Source organism: Pan troglodytes, chromosome 8, assembly GCF_028858775.2.
Source record: "Pan troglodytes isolate AG18354 chromosome 8, NHGRI_mPanTro3-v2.0_pri, whole genome shotgun sequence".
Taxonomy (NCBI): Eukaryota; Metazoa; Chordata; class Mammalia; order Primates; family Hominidae; genus Pan; species Pan troglodytes.
The window spans coordinates 25,328,900-25,349,180 of NC_072406.2; the positions used below are offsets into that span (position 1 = coordinate 25,328,900).

At 45.4% G+C, this 20,281-nt stretch overlaps 1 protein-coding gene and 1 pseudogene across 7 annotated transcripts in view; both read left to right on the forward strand.

Moving 5' to 3' along the window:
- The window catches only part of CAMK1D (calcium/calmodulin dependent protein kinase ID), a 486,590-nt gene that overhangs the window by 104,890 nt on the left and 361,419 nt on the right, over nt 1-20,281 (forward strand). The window lies entirely within an intron of this gene.
- On the forward strand, nt 2,394-2,536 carry LOC112204688 (U6atac minor spliceosomal RNA; annotated as a pseudogene).

Consider the following 20,281-nt stretch of genomic DNA (forward strand, 5'->3'; position numbering starts at 1 on the left):
TTCATTTCATTTATAAGGAAATTTCTTACTATATTATGTGGACAGCAGGTTGTCATTCTGTTTTTGAATTTAATATTTTTTGTTTGTTTGCTTTTGTGATGGAGTCTCGCTCTGTCACCCAGGCTGGAGTGCAGTGACGTGATTTCAGCTCACTGCAACCTCCGCCTCCCGGGTTCAAGCAATTCCCCTGCCTCAGCCTCCTGAGTAGCTGGGACTACAGGCGCGTGCCACCACGCCTGGCTAATTTTTTGTACTTTTAGTAGAGACGGGGCTTTACCGTGTTAGCCAAGATGGTCTCAATCTCCTGTTCTTGTGATCCATCTGCCTTGTCCTCCCAAAGTACTGGGATTACAGGTGTGAGCCACCACTCCCGGCCGAATTTTAATTATTTTTAGAGACAAGGTCTTACTTTGTCACCTGGGTTAAGAGTGCCATGGCACAGCATAGCTCAATGCAGCCTCAAATTCCTGGGCTCAAGCGATTCTCCTGCCTCAGCCTCCCGAGTAGCTGTGACTATAGGCGTGCACTGCCATGCCTGGCAAATTTTAAATTTTTTTGTAGAGATGGAGTCTTGCTGTGTTCCCCAGGCTGGTCTTGAAATCCTGGACTCAAGTGATCCTCCTGCCTCAGCCCCTAAAAGTGCTGAGATTACATGTGTGAGCCTCTGTGCCTGCGCTATGTTGCCACTCACCTAATAATCTGCAAACCTCTGGAGAATGGAACTAAGGCAGACTGGCTGTCCGCGCTCAGGTTTTTTAGTAGGTAAAATTTTAGGTGAATGACAGTTAGCTGTTCTACATTCTCATTGCCAGGTTATAATGCAAGCAAGTTTCATACCAAATTCACATAAGATCCCTTATTTAGGAAATGTGTGAGCAGGCCAGCCGGCCGGCCGAGTACAGTCTGGGTGGTGGTTCTGTCATCAGGAGTCCCTGCTCTGTGCCTTACTATGTGCTCTGAGTGCCACTTTGGATGAAAGCTTCCCTCGAGGCAGATTTTCCGGTATTCCAACACCAGGGTTCTCTTACCCTAGGAGGAGCCTCAGGCAGCCAGAAATTTCCCAAACCAATGGCTGGACCTTTTTAGGAATCTCACATAAGGGTAGAGGGTCTTGCTCTGTAGCTCAGGCTGGAGTGCAGTGACATGACCAGGGCTCACTGCAGCCTTGACCTCCCAGGCTTAAGCAATCCTCCTGCCACAGTGTCCGAAGTAGCTGAGACTTCAGGTATGCACCACCACACCCAGCTAATTTTTGTATTTTTTTGTAGAGACAGGGGTTTTGCCATGTGGCCCAGGCTGGTGTCAAACTACTGGGCTCAAGCAGTTCGCCCGCCTTGGCCTTCCAAAGTGTTGGGATTACAGGCATGAGCCACTATGTCCAGCCTGGTAATCACGGTTCTGACTGTTGTCACGTTAGATTAGTTTTGCCTGCTTTTAAATTCCATATAAATGGAATTGCACTTATGTTTTATGACATTGATTCATGTTGTTGCATGTAAAAGTTGTTCATTTTTTCCCCATTGCTCTGTAATTCCATCATATAAAGTTTAGGTTCCTTTCTGTAGTTGATGGACATTTGGTTGTTTCCAGTTTGGGACAATATGAAGCAAACAGCTGAAAACATTCTTGTCCATGTCTTTGGTGGATGGAGTATGAGTTATTGATTAGGGTAACTGATTGTCTTTAGAATTGACATTTACAGCAACTAGCCCATGGAGAATATCATGCTGTCCGTGCCAAATGATTTTAAAGTAAACTGAAGGTGTTATACAAAACCGTATTAAACAAAGGAGTGAATTTAGTCTCATATGACTTGTATTTAGCCAGTTCGTGCCAGTATGAAAGCAGATCATTGCTTTGGTGCACCCCGCCCATAATAAATGTTCTAAGTCAGAAGGTCAATTTCCTGAAATCTGAGATTCTCATGTGAAAGTATATTGTTTCCTCATGCCTTCTCCAGAAGCTTGGGTGGGAAAGAACGCTTTATCGCTTCTGCAGATAGGCACCATTTTCTCATTATAGATTCTCACTGTGAAAAAGTCATGAATTACTAAAAACTCTGGGAATATAAACTAGGTTTGGGGATCCCCTGAATTGGAATGAATAAAGTTTTAAAATATCCATTTATGTTTTATTTCCATGTCATTGTGTGTCTTGTGATGAGAAAAATATTTGCTGCTGATTTAGAATTCCTGAATGCTCTTATAAAAATTTAATTCCACCCATATTAACTAGGCTTTCAAGTCTTTTTGAGAGGGGCTGTTTTCTTCCAATAGGTTGCTAGAGGGGAAACCTGTTAGCCTAAGAGAATTGTTGGATGCAAGTTTAATAGGGAAGGTGAACTCAGACCACCAGTGGGGGATGCCGCATTGATTTAAAATTTAAAAGAGCCTGTGTTTTATGAAAGTAAAGAAATAGGTTAACAGTCCCCGTGACAAGAATGGAAAACATTCTCAGGACCTATACCACACATATACATTTAAAGTATCACTCAGCCTGGACAACATGGTGAGGGCCTGTCTCTACAAAAATTTAAATCTTAGCCAGGCATGGCGGCACGTGCCTGTGGTCCCAGGTTGAGGCGGGAGGATCACTTGAGCCCAGGAGGTCAAGGCTGCAGTGAGCTGTGATTGCGCCACTGCTCTCCAGCCTCGGCGACAGAGTGAGACTCTGTCTCAAAAAAAAAAAAAAAAAAAAAAATCACTACCTCTTTATAGCACCTAACAGTACTTTTAAACAACCCTACAGGAGGGGCATCTGGTGCCATGAACTAACATTACGGATACATTTACCCTTTGACCCAGCAGTCCTGTTTCTGGGAATCTTTACTGCAGATACACCCCCACATGTGATGAAATGACATTTGCTCACAATTATCATTGAAGCTTTGTGACACCAGTGTTAGAAGCCACCAAGTGGCCATCAGTCAATAAGGGACTGGTTAAAGGGGTGATGGTGTGTATCGACAGTGGAACGCTATGCAGCTGTTGAAGAGAATGATAAAAATCTGTGTTTCTGTCCAGGCATGGTGGCTCACGCCTGTAATCCCAGCACTGTAGGAAGCCAAGGTGGGCAGATCACTTGAGGTTGGGAGTTCGAGACCAGCCTGACCAACATGGTGAAAGCCTGTGTATACTAATAACACAAAAATTAGCTGGGAGTGGTGGCACGTGCCTGTAATCCCAGCTACCCGGGAGGCTGAGGCAGGAGAATCGCTTGAACCCAGAGGGTGGACGTTGCAGTGAGCCGAGATCGAGCCACTGCACTCCAGCCTGGGTGACAGAGCGAGACTCTGTCTCAAAAAAAAAAAAAAAGTGTTTTGAAATGGGAAGATTTCTAGGTACATTAACAAGTACAAAACGCAAGGTGAAAAACAGTGCATGGAGTATGCTGCTCTTTGTATAAGAAAGCTGGGCGGCCGGGTGCAGTGGCTCACACCTATAATTCCGTTGGGAGGCCAAGATGGGTGGATCACGAGGTCAAGAGATTGAGACTATCCTGGCCAACATGGTGAAACCTTGTCTCTACTAAAAATACAAAAATTAGCTGGGTGTAGTGGCGCGAGCCTGTAGTTCCAGCTACTTGGGAGGCTGAGGCAGGAGAATTGCTTGAACCCAGGAGGCGGAGGTTGCAGTGAGCTGAGATTATGCCACTGCACTCCAGCCTGGCGACAGAGCAAGACTGTCTCAAAAAAAAAAAAAAAAAAAAAAAAAAGAAAGATGGACATACGAACATATGTATGTGAATTTACTTATATTTGCATCAAGAAACACTAGAAGGATAAACAAGTTATAATAAAATGCTCTTCTGTCTGAGGCACAGGGGAAGGGAGTGATTGGGAATAGGTGTCGGAATGCCTCCTTTGCATGGGTCTTTTGATGGATTGTGTTGACCTTTGAATCATGTAGAAAAGCAAGTCAGCAACCAGCAAAAGCAAATCAGCCAGGGAATGCCTTTGACTTTGAATGAGACCAAGAGCAGGTGGTGGAGAGCGAAGGTGGTTGACTGCATTTCTTAGCTCAGAAGCAAAGTCATTGCATTCATTCATTCATTCAATCCGCAAATGCATACCGAGCCTCTCCCATGCACCGTCTGCTGTTGCACATGCCGAGGATACAGCTGTCAACAGAAGCATTAAGGTCCAAGCTTTCCCAGAGCTGGCATTCTTGAGGGGACAAACACATGACAAAAAGGTGATTAGTGAGGAAGAGAAGGCTCGTGCGGCAGGACCTAGAGAGGAAGGCGAGAGGAGTCCATGCTGAGGCCAGAGGGGACGTTCATTGCTGATACATATTCCTATGTGTTCATCATGCATTTGCAAACAGTATTTTTTTAATTTTATTTTTTAAAGACAGGGTCTTGCACTGTCACCCAGGCTGGAGTGCAGTAGCACGATCATAGCTCACCACAGCCTCTACCTCCTGGCCTCAAGTGATCCTCCCACCTCAGCCTTCCAAGTAGCTGGAACTAAAGGTGTGTGCTGTCATGCCCAACTAATTTTATTGTTATTATTAATATTTTTTGTAGAAATGAGGTCTCACTGTGTTGTTGCCCAGCTGGCCTCTTGAACTCCTGGCCTCAAGCGATCCTCCTGCCTCAGCCTCCTAAAGTGTCAGGATTACAGGTGTGAGTCACTGCGCCTGGCCCTATGAACAATATTTGCACCTAGGATAATAAAGTGGTGTAAAATCTTACATTTAATCTTTTGCTACAGCAGTCAGGATTACATTTTATCATCATATTATCACTTCAGATAAGTTTCTTTCTTCCTTCCTTCCTTCCTTTCTTTCCTTTTTTTTTTTTTGAGATGAAATCTCGCTCTGTTGCCCAGGCCGGAGTGCACTGGTGTGAGCTCGGCTTACTGCAACCTCTGCCTCCCAGGTTCAAGTGATTCTCCTGCTTCAGCCTCCTGAGTAGCTGGGATTACAGGGATGCGCCACCACGTGTGGCTGTTTTTTGTATTTTTAGTAGAGACGGGGTTTTGCCATGTTGGCCAGGCTGGTCTCAAACTCCTGACCTCAGGCGATCCACCTGCCTCGTCCTCCCAAACTGCTGGGATTACAGGCGTGAGCCATGGTGCCGGGCCAGGATTATATTTTATCATAATATAATTATCACTTCAGATAAGTTTCAAATAAAAAAAACCACGTTATGGCAGGTGACTGTGCCCCAGGCCACTACTGTGTTGGTGGAAAACTAGAATTTAGTTGAATAAACAAAAAGTGGATTTGATCATGATAGTTTGCTTTCACAACAGTCAGGTTATTCTGGGGTTAATGTTCTCTGAATGATTTGTGACTATAACCATAGATTATTAGGTGATGAGACATTACTGTGACAAGTCTATTTTTTTCTATTCTGTAGTTTAAAAAAATTCCTCTTTACTGTGATATATTAGCTACAGAAAATTGAAAAAAAAAAACCCACGCATACACTCAGATAAATCACATAGCCCTCATATTCCATATGTCTTCATGACAGTCATTGTCTGAGAATCCCAGGGCGATAGCTCCACGGTAGATAACGTAGATATTTGAAACATATTTCTCTTGTGTTTATTTATTTATATTTTCTCTTCCTTGTCTTTTTAGTGGCAGACTTATCTGTCATAGTTTCTGAATTCGATGAAAGATTAATGTGGTTATTTTTAAAATTTTTACGATGAAATGATTAGTTTGCAAGAGAGATTTTTCTCTGTCTCTTTGGGTTCAATTAAATGTTGGTGAAACTTGAGAAATAATGAGGAACATGGATCAAAGCCGTGGGGAAAGGCGGTGTTATTGCTTCCAGCATCTCTAGGTCTGCAACAGCAAGAGTTAAGTTTTGCTCAGAGAATGAAGGAAAAATAACACAGACTGGGCAGCCAGATTTGCGAGTCTGGGCTTTTCCTGACAACCAGTGCAGACTATAGCTCCATCTGACATGGAACCAGCATATTCACAAGCATTGCTAGATCTGTGATCTAGTTATGAAAACACCAGAAATCGGCTTTGTTTTCAGGGTGAAAAAAATGCAAAGTCATACAGATTCTTATTTCCTAATCATGATAAACTCCACTGTATGGTATATTAAGGAAAAGCTCCAGGAGTCGCAGACATCCTCTGTCATTCTAGGAAATGCACAAAAAGGTGGTAATGAAAGCTTGTTGTTATATTTCCTATTTCTCTATTCTTTTTTTTTTTTTTTTTTTTGAAGAGATGGGGTTCCACTTTCTTGCCCAGTCTGGAGTGCAGTGGTGTGATCATATCTCCCTGCAGCCTTGAACTCCTGGGCTCAAGCGATCCTCCTGCCTCAGTCTCCCGAGTAGTTGGGACTACAGGTCTGCACTGCCATGCCCAGCTTATTTTATTTTATTTATTTATTTTTTTGAAATAGTCTTGCACTGTCACCCTGGCTGGAATGCAGTAGTGCGATCTCAGCTCACCGCATCCTCCTCCTCCTGGGTTCAAGCAATTCTCCTGCCTCAGCCTCCTGAGTAGCTGGGACTACAGGCGCCTGCCACCACACCTGGCTAATTTTTTGTATTTTTAGTAGACATGGGGTCTCACTTTGTTGACTAGGCTGGTCTTGAACTCCTGACCTCATGATCCACCCACCTCGGCCTCCCAAAGTGCTGGGATTACAGGTGTGAGACACTGCGCCCAACCCTATTTTATTTTTAATTTTTGTGGAGATGGAGTTTTGCTGTGTTGCCCAGGCTCATCTTGAACTCCTGACTTCAAGTAATCCTCCCACCTCAGCCTCCCAAAGTGCTGGGATTACAGGTGTGAGCCAGCACTCCTGGCCTCCCAATTCTTAATTGCTTAAAAGGGTTGGACTCTCTTTGAGGACTAGCTGATTCAGAGCTTTGTCAGATCTGTCCTCTTAGAATCTCAGGGTGGACTTGGGAGGATGTGATCTTTGCTTCCTAGTAGATAAAGGAAAAAAGTAGGTAGTGACTGCAGAAGGACCTCCACTCTGCCTCCTCAATTCACCTTACAGGAAGCTTGGACAGCATCTCTGGGGCTGGCCAGGGCAGTTGCTGCAGCCAGCCTGTGAGGACAGGATCGTCCTCATCCACCATTGCTGCCAGTGAGACAACCCTGCCAGAGCAGGTTTGATTTTCCATAAGCAGCTGTACTCAAGGATGTAGAAAGGCACCTGGCCACTCTGAGGATACATGTTCGGTGCTCTGCGTGTTGTGTTATCTTTCTGAATTTACTTTCTAGGCGGCAAATAAGAATAGGGTAGCAAAAGTAAGAAAGGACGAAGGGCAGTTGGGTAGGAGTCGTCTGATTCTTTAATGCTTTTTACTATTTGGGGTAGCAGTTTAAAGAAGAGATGCTTTTGGCTGGGCGCAGTGGCTCATGCCTGTAATCCCAGCACCTTGGGAAGCCGAGGTGGGCGGGTCGCGAGGTTAAGAGATCGAGACTATCTTGGACAACATGGTGAAACCCCGTCCCTACTAAAAATACAAAAATTAGCTGGGTGTGGTGGCATGCACCTGTAGTCCCAGCTACTCGGGAGGCTGAGGCAGGAGAATTGCTTGAACCTGGGAGGTGGAGGTTGCAGTGAGCTGAGATCATGCTATTGCAATCCAGCCTGGTGACAGAGCGAGGCTTCATCTCAAAAAAAAAAAAAAAAAGAAGCTTTCAAAGTAAGAATACCCAAAAGTAACCCAACAGTGGTGGAAATATTTCACAGTTATTTTTAGGTGTTCTTCTATGATGGTAGCCAAGGTATCTCTTAGAGTAGATGCCTTGAGTGGAGACCGTATTGTTTTGCCACTTACCTTTGGAGGAGGAAGTTTGTTGCTCATCACAGAAACCAAACACTGTTTTTCTTGGGAACTGTTCCCTGTTCTCTGAAACAATGAACACGCTTCTCTCGGATCCACTTCACCAGGATATTCCCACCCAGCGCTTCTTACATCTTATACCAAGACCCTTATCTCCCTTGCGACTCAGTGAAAGAATGAGTGCGTGCTCCCAAGAGTTTGTGTTCTATCGAAGTCCAAATTCTGTTAATTTCATGAAAATTCACTTATTTTTCATTCCTAAATGGATAATTTGAATTTCTGGCCTATGAAGAGTTTTTTGTTGTTGTTGTTGTTTTTTTTTTTTTTAAGGCAGAGTCTCCCCCTCTGTTGCCAGGCTGGAGTGCAGTGGTGTGATCTTGGCTCACTGCAACCTTCGCCTCCCAGGTTCAAGCAGTTCTCCTGCCTTAGCCTCCCGAGTAACTGGGACTACGGGCACACGCCACCGTGGCCAGCTAATGTTTGTATTTTTAGTAGAGACAGGGTTTCACCATGTTAGCCAGGATGGTCTCCATCTCTTGACCTTGTGATCCGCCCACCCTGGCCTCCCAAAGTGCTGGGATTATAGGCGTGAGCCACTGCGCCTGGCCAAGAATTTTTTTTTTTTTGAATAAATGGTTATAAGCATTGGACCATATTTGTGAAGGTCTCAAGACCATCTAACAGAATTGTTGTAAAATATGACAGTAACAGGAACAACTACAAAAAAGAGAGCTGATATTTGTATATTGCTGTTAGCATGCATTATTAAACATGAGAAGGGTCAGAGTTCAGATGTGACATGCCTAATGGGCTGATATGAGTTGTGGAGCTCTCATTCTCTTTTTTCTTTAGAGATGGGTTCTTGCTCTGTTTCCCAGGCTGGAGTGCAGTGGCACGGTCATAGCCCACTGCAGCCTTGACCTCCTGGGCTCAAGCAATCCTCCCATCTCAGCTCCTGCCCCGAGTAGTTGGGACTACAGGCATGCACCACCATGCCCAGCTTGAGCTCTTATTTCTAACCTGTTAAGGTAATGGAGTCCTCTGCAGTGAAGTGGTGTTAGTGAGAATAGCTTGCAGGGCAGAGCCTAGCAGCATAGACAGAGAGCACTCTATCTGGGCTGGAAGAAAAAATGAGCATATGCCAGAGAATAAACATCTTTTGTCAAAATTCTGTTGGGCAACCAGCAGCTGGCACTCATATCTAGAGTCCAAGACCGATAACAGCAAACTTATTTCCTATTTGGATTAGAGAATGAAAATAAGCTCTAAGAGTTTTTTTTTTTTTTTTTTTTTCCTCCTGAAATGGAATCTTTCTCTGTCGTTCAGGCAGGAGAGCAATGGCGTGATCTTGGCTCACTGCAACCTCTGCCTCCCGGGTTCAAGTGATTCTCCTGCTTCAGCTTCTTGAGTAGCTGAGATTAGAGGTGCACACCGCCACACCTGGCTAATTTTTGTATTTTTAGTAGAGACAGGGTTTCACCATGTTGGCCAGGCTGGTTTCGAACTCCTGACCTCAAATGATTCACCCACCTCAGCCTCCCAAAGTGTTGGGATTACAGGTGTGAGCCACTGCACTTGGCCAGCTCTAAGAGTTTTTAAAAATTTATACATAAATATATCATAGGTTGGTACTAACCAGTATTTTAGTTGTTAGTAAATTTGGTGGTTTGTTTATAATGCAACAACTTATCTTTTTAAGTAAACATGAATTCATAATCTGCCAGCACATCTGTGTCTCTATCAGCCAGTTTTCTCACCTCTGAGATTACCACTCTTTTGTTTTCACTACGATGTTCTCGGTGCTTTTTTCTCACCTCTCGGTGAGTTGAAGGGGCTGATGTGTATTGCCCCCTGATATGGTTAGGCTTTATTTCCCCACCAGGTCTCATCTTGGATTATAATCCCTATAAATCCCCATAATCCGCAGGTGTCAAGGGAGAGACCAGGTGGAGGTAAATGAATCATGGGGTAGGTTTTCCCCATGTTGTTCTCGTGATAGTGAGTTCTCACTAGATCTGATGGTTGTATAAGTGTGTGGTAGTGTCTCCTGCGTTCCTTCTCCTTCCTGCCGCCTTGTGAAGAAGGTGCCTTGCTTCCCCTTCTGCCTTGCTTCCTTCCTCTTCCACCATGATTGTAAGTTTCCCGAGGCCTCCCCAGCCATGCTGAACTGTGAGTCAGTTAAACCTCTTTCCTTTATAAATCACTCAGACTCAGGCAGTTCTTTATAGCAGTATGAAAACGGACTAATACACCCCTGCTTAGATGGGGTCTGAAAACCTGGTTAAAGTATATCTCAAAACAATAAATAAAAGCTCCTGGCTGTTGGTCCCCTCTTTGTCCCGTGGTTGTTGAATGACTAGGTAAGAAATTAAATGGGACACTCTGCAGATACCTAGCAGAGAGGCCTCGGCAGGTGGGTCTTCCATCAGTTGGTATTTCCCCTCTCCTTCAGTAGCTCTTTTCCGATTGCCACAGAGCACTCCCAGGTGCAGAGAGTAGTCAGTAAATGAACTGGCCATCTCCAGAGCTTTTGCAGACTCACGTTGAGCAAGGGTGATGCTCTCAGAAGGTGTACCATTTGATCTTGTGGCTTTACCTACCCTCCCCCACCACGTGTACTGTAATTTGAGAGTTTAGTGTTAGTGGCTGATGTCAGACAAGGCAGAAAAGAGTGGTCAAGGCCGGGCGCCGTGGCTCATGCCTGTAATCCCAGTACTTTGGGAGGCCGAGGCAGGCGGATCACGAGGTCAGGAGATTGAGACCATCCTGACTAACTCGGTGAAACCCCATCTGTACTAAAAATACAAAAAATTAGCCGGGTGTGGTGGCGGGTACCTGTAGTCCCAGCTACTCAGGAGGCTGAGGCAGGAGAATGGCATGAACCCGGGAGGCGGAGCTTGCATTGAGCCGAGATCTCGCCACTGCACTCCAGCCTGGGTGACAGAGCGAGACTCCGTCTTAAAAAAAAAAAAAAAAGAGTGATCAAATTCATCCCAAATGTATTTTGTTGTATTTCATATTCTTCATATTTGAGCACTTAAGAACCATTCACAAGTCAGTTCTCTGAAGCAGAACATCACATTCAACAGCACACACATTCCTCAGACGTTCTGGATATTGGGCAAGGAATAATCAATCCTAAATTCCATTATGCCTTTACAGTGGTCATGTTGAAATCTGATGAGAATGGTGGGTGAGAGCTTGGGTTTGTCCGTCACCCATAAAGCACGCAGTTTGTGCATTTCAGTTATGTGCAGAGGTTTAATGGTAGATTTCTAATTGAAGGATAAGATAGTGGGGCAGCATTTCTTTACCAACTCTGATAAGCAAAAATAAAAGTCCTATTCATCTGGGTGTTTCTGTCTCAGCCATTAATTATAGATAATCCCCAATTACCCCTGAATTCAGAGAGTTTTGCATATAATTAAAATTCTCTGATAATTCAAAAATTCTACTTTGGTTGTTAATTCTTATTTCTATTGAGCCAATCTTATATTTTTATTTTATTTTATTTGTTGAGATGGAGTCTCACTCTTTCACCCAGGCTGGAGTGCAGTGGTGCGATCTTGGCTCACTGCAAGCTCTGCCTGCCAGGTTCAAACGGTTTTCCTGCCTCAGCCTCCCGAGTAGCTCGGATTACAGGCGCCCACCACCACGCCTATCTAATTTTTGTATTTTTAGTAGAGACTGCGTTTCACCATGTTGGCCAGGCTGGTTTTGAACTCCTGACCTCAAGTGATCCACCCACCTTGGCCTCCCAAAGTGCTGGGATTACAGGTGTGAGCCCCTGTGCCCAGCTGAGCCAATCTTATTTTTAACAAGCATCAAAGAGGTAATGTTTTGAGCAGCCACCTCGTATTGTATCCAGGTTGTTGCATTTAATCATCCCTTTGGTGCTGCAGTGTGGTATTACTCCACGTTACAGATGAAGAGACAGAGGTTCTGGGAGGCTAAATGCAAAGTCATCTCTTGAGTCATGAGCTGGACTGCTACTTCACCTAACTTGAGACCCATACTCTCTCTTTCTCTTTAGATTGCTGCCTGCCCACTGCTAGAAGCAGATAGGAGGAGGCCAGAAAAAGACTGAAATGATCATAAATCATCAATTTCTGAGTAACCAGGAATTGACAAATATTTGAGAGAGTTAGCCTCAGTTTCTTCATTTAAAAAATGAGGTTATGGCCGGATGCCGTGGCTGATGCTTATAATCCCAGCTGCTTGGGAGGTCGAGGCAGGAAGATCTCTTTAGGCCAGGAGTTCGAGACTAGCCTGGGCAACATAGTGAGACACCGTCTCGAAAAAAAATTTTAGGGAGACCGAGGCGGGCAGATCACGAGGTCAGGAGATGGAGCCCATCCTGGCTAACACAGTGAAACCCCATCTCTACTAAAAATACAAAAAAATTAGCTGGATGTGGTGGTGAGCACTTGTATTCCCAGCTGCTTGGGAGGCTGAGGCAGGAGAATGGTGTGAACCCGGGAGGCATAGCTTGCAGTGAGCCGAGATCGCACCACTGCACTCCAGCCTGGGCGACAGAGCGAGATTCTGTCTCAAAACAAACAAAAAAAAATTTTTTTAATTTAGCTGGGAGTGGTAGCACATACCTGTAGTCCTAGCTACTTGAGAGGCTAAGGCAGGAGAATTGCTTGAGACCAGGAATTGGAGGCTGCAGTGAACTATGATCACGCCACTACACTCCAGCCTGGGAGACAGGGCAAGACCCTGTCTCTGAATTTCTTTCTTTTTTTTTTTTTTTAGAAGTCAATAGGTTTTCCTAGGGGGAGGTGTTATTTGTAAGTAACAGATGAGATAATGCATTAAAAATACTTTGGTAAGTGCCATCAGCAATAAATATGCCAAGGAAGATGGTCCCCCTCTCAAGCCTCTGACCTTGGGAGGGATCTGTGCCTGGGAAATGTGTCTTGGGAACGTTTTTTATGGGAAGGTCGTGGCGGCAGCTACACAGGGCTTCTTACACGAGCTGAGAGCGACATCTGGTCCAGACAGATGACAGCTGCAAAATGAAGCAGGATGTTTCAGGGATTGTCGTAGCTGGGGCACATTTGCTTGTTTAAAATCTCTGGAACTTCCTGGCCAAAAGGCGTATAGGGTTTTGATGACTCATTTTGAAGCAAAGCAAGCACCCCAGGATGTTGCCCTCGAACTCAGGTTGAAATTTCACCTCTCTTGGCTGCCTGAGAAACTTGTCGTCAGTACGTGGCCTGCAGAAGGAATGGGTAGATGCTGCCATGTGGAACGTGTAATAAATATTGTGACTCGGCAAAGGGGTGTCCACTCTCATGTTTTCTTTTTTATTGACATGGAGTCTCACTCTGTCACGCTGGCTGGAGTGCAGTGGCGCGATCTCAGTTCACTGCAACCTCTGCCTCCCGGGTTCAAGCGATTGTCCTGCCTCAGCCCCCCGATTAGCTGGGATTACAGGTAGCTGCCACAATGCCTGGCTAATTCTTGTAATTTTAGTAGAGATGGGGTTTTGCCATTTTGTCCAGGCTGGTCTTGAACCACTGGCCTCAAGTGATCCACCCACCTCAGTCTCCCAAAGTACTGGGATTATAAGCATGAGCCACTGCGCCCAGTCACTCTCATGTTTTCCTGACAGCTGGGACCAGGGTAACTTATGAATTGTGACTTGAGCCATGTCCCAACCTAAAGAGAGCAGTTACTTAATGCATTTTCAAATGCACTGAATGTCAAAATATTTTCACCTCTGATTAAAAAAATGAAATTGTCAGTTATGCCAGGTCTACCTAGAATAGATGACTTTTCTCTCATCAACACTCATTTTATGAGAGCGTTAGCAGAGATACACTTCATAATGCTTGGCATAGCCCATTGTAGGGATGGCATATGTATTTGTTGAATAAATGGGCTGCAGAAGCACCTGCAAAACCCAGGCTGGGTTTGTGTAATCATTTGTAGGTAGGATTATCTCTTGATTGGTCTTTGTTCACATGAGGTTTACAACATATGTTCTTTAGGTTTTTTAAATGGAATTTTTTATTGACATAATTGTAGATTTGCATGAAGTTGTCAGGAGTAATAGAGATAGCCTGCATACCCTTTATCCAGTTTCCCCCAATGGTAAATCTTACAAGTTTACAGTACAATATGATAACCAGGATATTGAAATTGATATAGTTCATGTCATTCATACAAGCTACCGATTTTATGCAAATACGCTTTTTAATTTTTATGTTTTGAGACAGGGTCTCACTCTGTCACCCAGGCTAGAGGGCAGTGGTGCCATCATGGTGCACTGCAGCCTTGACCTCCTGGGCTCAAGTGATCCTCCCGCCTCAGCTTCCCGAATAGCCGGGACTACAGGTGCTTAACACTACATCCAGCTATTTTTTTTATATTTTCTGTAAAGACGGGTCTTCATTCTGTTGCCCAGGCTGGCTCATCTCAAACGCCTGGGCTCCAGCAATCTGCCTGCCTTACCTTCCCAAAGTTCTGGCATTACAGCCATGAGCCACTGAGCCCGGCCTCAAATATGGTTTTTGAAAGCAATTTTAAAGTGGTGAAGTATGATTGGAGAAAATAAAAGCCATGTTGTGGGCCTCAGGGGCGGAGGTGGAACTAGAACTTTCTGGGCATTTGTTGGGATGCTGCTGGTTCCCAGGTGCAGAGGAGAGGTGAGTTTGGAATGATTGGGGGTGTCCCTAGTAGGGGAGGAAAGGTTGTCCTGGAGTGGCATGGCATGGACAGTAGTAAAAAGACTCCTTCACAGCCCCACACAGGAGCACTGCCTGTGTTCTCTGGGGAGGGGCCAGCCCTCTGGTGGGGGCCCTTTGTGTCTATAACCCCCCATGACCCTGCCCTCCAGCCCATGTGATGGGCGGATGTGGAGTAGTTTAGGCTTGTCAGGGGCTCTAAGTCTGATCTGCACCCAAATCCCTGACCATACCTTCCCTCTTCGGAACTAGAATTTCCAGAAGGTTTGAGAAGAATTAGCCTCTGTCTTTGTCATCCTTTCCTTTCATGGGGTTGTTTTTCTTATTGGATTCAGGCAAGCAAATAATTAGGTCTTGGAGGGCTGGGGGTGCTTCTTTTTATTCATTATTTAGCTGCCTCTTCCTGGTCCCAAATCTCATCTGCCCTCAGCAGTCCACACAGCGTCCTGCCCGGGCAAGGTGGGGGATTCACATGGATGGAAATCAAGTGAACGGCTCCATAGGGAGAGATTCTGAGGGGATGGAGACCTGTAGCTCCCCGGATAAAGAGGAAATGGGGTGAGGAGAGGAGGGGGGCGGTGCTGTGTAGGGCAAGGAGCCTGTTGTATTCTGGGACCCTTGAAGTCCATGCCTGCTGAGCTTAAAGGGTCTCCTCTGAATGGGAACATGGCCTTGTTTCTATTTAGGGAGAGAAAAGCCACCCAGCATTTCTATAGTCTTGAATTAGACCCAGCATTCTAGGTTAGAAGGTAGAGGTTCCCCCACCCCCCTCCCCTTTTCATATAGAATTAGAAAATATCTGGATTTCAGCCCGTACAAGGTGCTCATGTAATTAACCCTTTCTTCCAAGCGAGGCCTTCCCTCGGAGGTGTGCAGATGGCAATATATTTACGGCTTCCACTGGGGCATAACCAAGAAAGGGGACATCTGCATCGTATTCTCTTTCTGGGTTTGCCGTGCTCTGCTACAGTCATGGCAAATAAACAACCCACCTTCCCCAGGAATGACTAATTCATAAACACATAACTACACAACTACAGCTTATGATGTGGAAACCTGGATAGCTTATTTCTGGGAAAAGCTAATATCATAAAAAGCTTTTGTAAATGTGTTTATTAGTATATTATCTCATAAGCTTTTAAGAATCCAATTTTAAAATGTGCACCTTCTGGAGAAAACAACGTTATATTTTACTTGGAGAACACTTTAGTGGAAATGACCCTTTCAAAGGATTTGGTAAATGCATGTGTTAAATTCATCTTTTCAGTCATTGTATATAATCAGTTCTTTCAGAACCTTTTTTCTTCCTGGCTGATTGTTTTTTTTCCTGTTGTCACTTTTTTAGTGTGTTAGGGTACCGTTCTTCTTAAGTATCAAGCACTTCCTCAGGGCATATTCTGATAGTTATATAAATGGGAGAATACCAGACAGAAGGATAGTGAATATTTGCTTGATTGCTTTAGATTTTTCTTTGGACTTGAAGATAAGTCTAAATGATTTCAAATGTTCATTTGTTAATAAACAACCAGATTGTTAGGTTTTTCAGATTGTCTCAAAAATGTCCATGATTATATAAATATAGCTAGCCTTGAGGTCTGCATTTACCTCCTGGATTTCATAACAATTCTCTATAATGCTTTTGAAAAGTTTGGCTTTCTATATGGTATATTTAGGGCAGCTTTTTTAAATTTAGGAAAGTGTGCCATGCCGTTCCTTTGTACGATATATAAAGACTTGACCAGGAGTATAAAAATCAACTCTAATCCCACCACTCAGAAATAACCACTGTGAGATTTTTTATGTATTTTCCAGACCTTTTCTGTGCATAGTCAACACAATTGCTTTTGTATTGTGTGTTGTTTCTTCCCTTTTCCACAGAGTGACATATCTTGGGCATTTACCCATATTGTAAATTTTTCGCTAAAATCCCTAAAATACTGTGTATGCTTCTTCTTCTTCTTTTTCTTCTTCTTTTTTTTTTTCTTCCAACATGGAGTCTCGCTCTGTCGCCCAGGTGGAGTGCGGTGGCGCGATCTCTTCTCACTGCAACCTCTGCCTCCTGGGTTCAAGCGAGTCTGCTGCCTCAGCCTCCCGAGTGGCTGGAATTACTGGTGCCTGCCACGACACCCGGCTAATTTTTGTGTTTTTGGTAGAGATAGGGTTTCACCATGTTGGCCAGGCTGGTCTTGAACTCCTGGCCTCAAGGGATACACCCACCTCGGGCTCCCAAAGTGCCGGGATTACAGGCGTGAGCCACCTTGCCCGGTCGTGTGTGGTTTTTGAATCCCAAGAAACTGTGGCTTGAGGTGTGCTTATGGCCCAGTGTACTGCCACCACCTCTGTATTAAACCAAGCCACCTTGTGTGTGTGTACGTGCGTGCGTGCGTGCGTGTGTGGTGGGGCTCTGCTCCAGGAGCCCTGGTTGATTTGCCTTCTTTTTGTTAGAGCCGCTTTATGACTTCCCCTCTTTCTTTTTTGCTCCTTTTCCTCCTTCCTGCCTTTGTGTCTTTTTCCCACATTATTTTCCTCCATGCTTTTTTCTAGTTCTACTTTCTTGTGTGCCTGTATCTGTATCGATCTGAAGCTTGAGGCTGAGTGGCCACTACTGGTGACTGATTCCCCCACCCCAGTGCACATGTTCACTGCAGGCTGCAGGAAACAGGCTTTGTCCCACTTTCAAAGTGGGAATCAGCCCTGCTCTGGATCAGCCCCTGGTCTGGATCAATGTGTCTGGGTCCATGTGGGAGTGGCTTCCTCTATGGTTCTCTTTCATGTTTACCTTTGGGCATGAGACCCAAATGCTGTCTGTGTTGACCGCTGACTGTAAACAGCACCTCGTTCAAGGTGGTGAACCTGTTTCTTAGTGGCCAGGGTAGGGCTGGCTGTGTACACATCAGGTGACCATGTGAACCGTGTCCGAGGTCCTTTGACTAGAGCTTAGCAGCCTAAAACCTGAGGAGGAACAGGGCAGGAGCTATCCAGGTTGACAGGGTACTGGCCAAGGGCCTTTCAGCTCATTCCTTCCTGAGAATCAAGAAAGGCAGGGCTAGAATGCCTGCCCCTTCACTCCCACCCCTCCTGGTTCTCCACTGAGCTCCCTGCCTGCAGAATGGATCTGATTTCTTCCTTTCCTGCGAGCACTATTTATTCCTTTCCCGCTAAGGAGAGACATGTTGAAAAAGCTGTCTCTGGCCAGGTGTGGTGGCTCATACCTGTAATCCCAGCACTTTGGGAAGCCGAGATGGGAGGATCGCTTGAGCCCAGGAGTTCAAGACCAGTCTGGGCAACATAGCGAGACTCTCTCTGTACAAAAAAATACAAAAAAATTAGCAGGGCTTGGTGGTGCGCACCTGTTGTCCCAGCTACTCTGGAGGCTGAGGTGGGAGGATCACTTGAGCCCAGGAATTTGAGGCTGCATTCAGCTATGATTGCACCATTGCACTCCTGCCTGGGAGACAGAGTAAGACTCTGTCTCAAAAAAAAAAAAAAAAAAAAAAGAAAAAGAAAAAGAAAAGAAAAAGAAAAAAGGAAAAGCTGTCTCTGAGTTTGACTTGATTCCTGTTTAATCTGAGATGCGTCCACCCTTAACCTTCTCCTTTGTCGAGTTCACAGTCACCTGTAACTCTCTTTACTAAGATGTGGGGACACGCTGAGACACAGCGATGCTCTGCCTTCATTTCCCCCTTGCCTGTCTGTGTTTTCATGTCTAAACTTATCACGAGCATTTATAGGTTAGGCCTGGTGAGCTCTATAGGCTTCAGATGGTCCATGTCCCACGTTCTGCTTGCTCTTCCTCGTGTGCCTTGAGCTTCTTTCCTTCCTGTGATTCAAAACCTTGCTCTGCTTCTTCTCATTCGAACACATCCCTTCTCCCTCTATGCAGGGAGGCCTCGCTTGTTGGGTTGTTTCTTGTTTTTTCCTCTCCCTTCATCCCTAGTTACTGTCTCACTCTTTCAGTTCGGCACTCAATTCATTCAGCTTATTTTATTTTATTTTTTGAGATGGAGTCTTGCTCTGTCACCCAGGCTGGAATGCAGTGACATGATCTCGGCTCACTGTAACCGCCTCCTGGGTACATGCGATTCTCCTTCCTCAGCCTCCTGAGTAGCTGGGATTACAGGCATGCGCCACCCCGCCTACCTAATTTCTGTATTTTTAGTAGAGATGGGATTTCGCCACGTTGGCCAGGCTGGTCTCGAACTCCTGACCTCAGATAATCCACCCGCCTCGGCCTCCCAAAGTGCTGGGATTACAGGCGTGAGCCACCGCGCCTGGCCTCATTCACTCGGCTGTTATTGATCATTTTCTATATGCAGGGCCCTTAACTTGAGGCTGCGAGTACAGGGATGAGTGGCTCAGTTCTTGCCTTGCAGGAACTCGCTGCTCCTTACCCAGGGAGCCAGGGAAGCTGAAATATCCACGTGGGGATTGCTCTAAGGTGGCCAGGATGAGCAGAAACACAGAGGAAAGTGAGCGTATGCCTGACCGGAAGTCAGGAAAGCTGTAGGTGGTAAACAGATGCCTGTTAGAGTTTGCTGGGCCAATGTGGGGCAGGAGGGGAGAGGGTGCGCCAGGTGGAAGCAATGGTGGATGCAGAAGCTGTAGGCACAGACGGGTGTGGCATGCTGGGGCACAGGCCAGCAGCGATGTCATGTGGGAATCCAGGGGGAGAAGTTGCACTTGGAAAAAGTAGGCTGCGGCCACATCGTGAAGACCTTTGCCTATCAAAATCGTAACAATAGTGAACTGAGGCTGGGTGTGGTGATGTAATTCCAGCTACTCGGAAGGCTGAGGCAGGAGAATTGCTTGAACTTGGGAGGTGGAAGTTGCAGTGAGCTGAGATCACACCACTGCACTCCAGCCTGGGTGACAGAGCGAGACTCTGACTCAAAAAGAAAAAAAACTGTAACAATAATGAACCCTTTCATAGTCCTTATTATGTGCAAGGTATTGTCTGGTATTTCGTAGATATTAATTCACTCAATCCTTATAACAACTCTAGGAGGTAGGAACTGCTATTGTCTCCATTTTACAGATGGAAGAACTGAGGCCAGAGAGGCTGAGATTTGTTGAGGTCACCTGGCAGCAGGCTGTAGGGCCAGCTGCAAGCCCGGGGAGTCTACACTGGTGACTAGATGGCGGAGTCGGCTCTCCCAACCGCCCCGCTGCTGCTCTCACACTCTAGAGTTGGACTTGATCCTGCGAGCATTGCAGAGCCATGGAGAGGTGTTAAGTAACAGGGAAAAGGATCTCAAATTTGTCAAGGTAATTCCTTATCTTGAGAGACACATGGAGATTTGAACCAGGGAGACTGCTAGGAAGTCCTCTGCAGTTTTTGTAGGGGATTCTCACGGAACTTTCTTTTAGAACCTCTTTCTTAGAATTATGAGTACTGAAAAGGCAATTCTGGAACCTATTTTTAAACCCAGGATAGTTAATAACAAAACTAATGGCATTTAATATTTGAATTAAGTCATATGTTGACAGGATTTAGAGTCCCATTGGACTTCCTTTTTACTTCTGGGTCCAGTGGGAGGCTGGTGGTTCCACCAACAGTGCCTTTGGGAGTCAGAGGAAGAGGGGAGGGGCAGGAAGCAATAGGCTAGTCTGTGTCACCATGTCCCTAACTGCTACCTCTTCAATGAGGATCGTTCTTTTTTTTTTTTTTTTTTTGAGACAGAGTCTTGCTCTGTCACCCAGGCTGGAGTGCAGTGGTGCAATCTCGGCTCACTGCAAGCTCCGCCTCCTGGGTTCACGCCATTCTCCTGCCTCAACCTCCTGAGTAGCTGAGGAGCCCACCACCACGCCT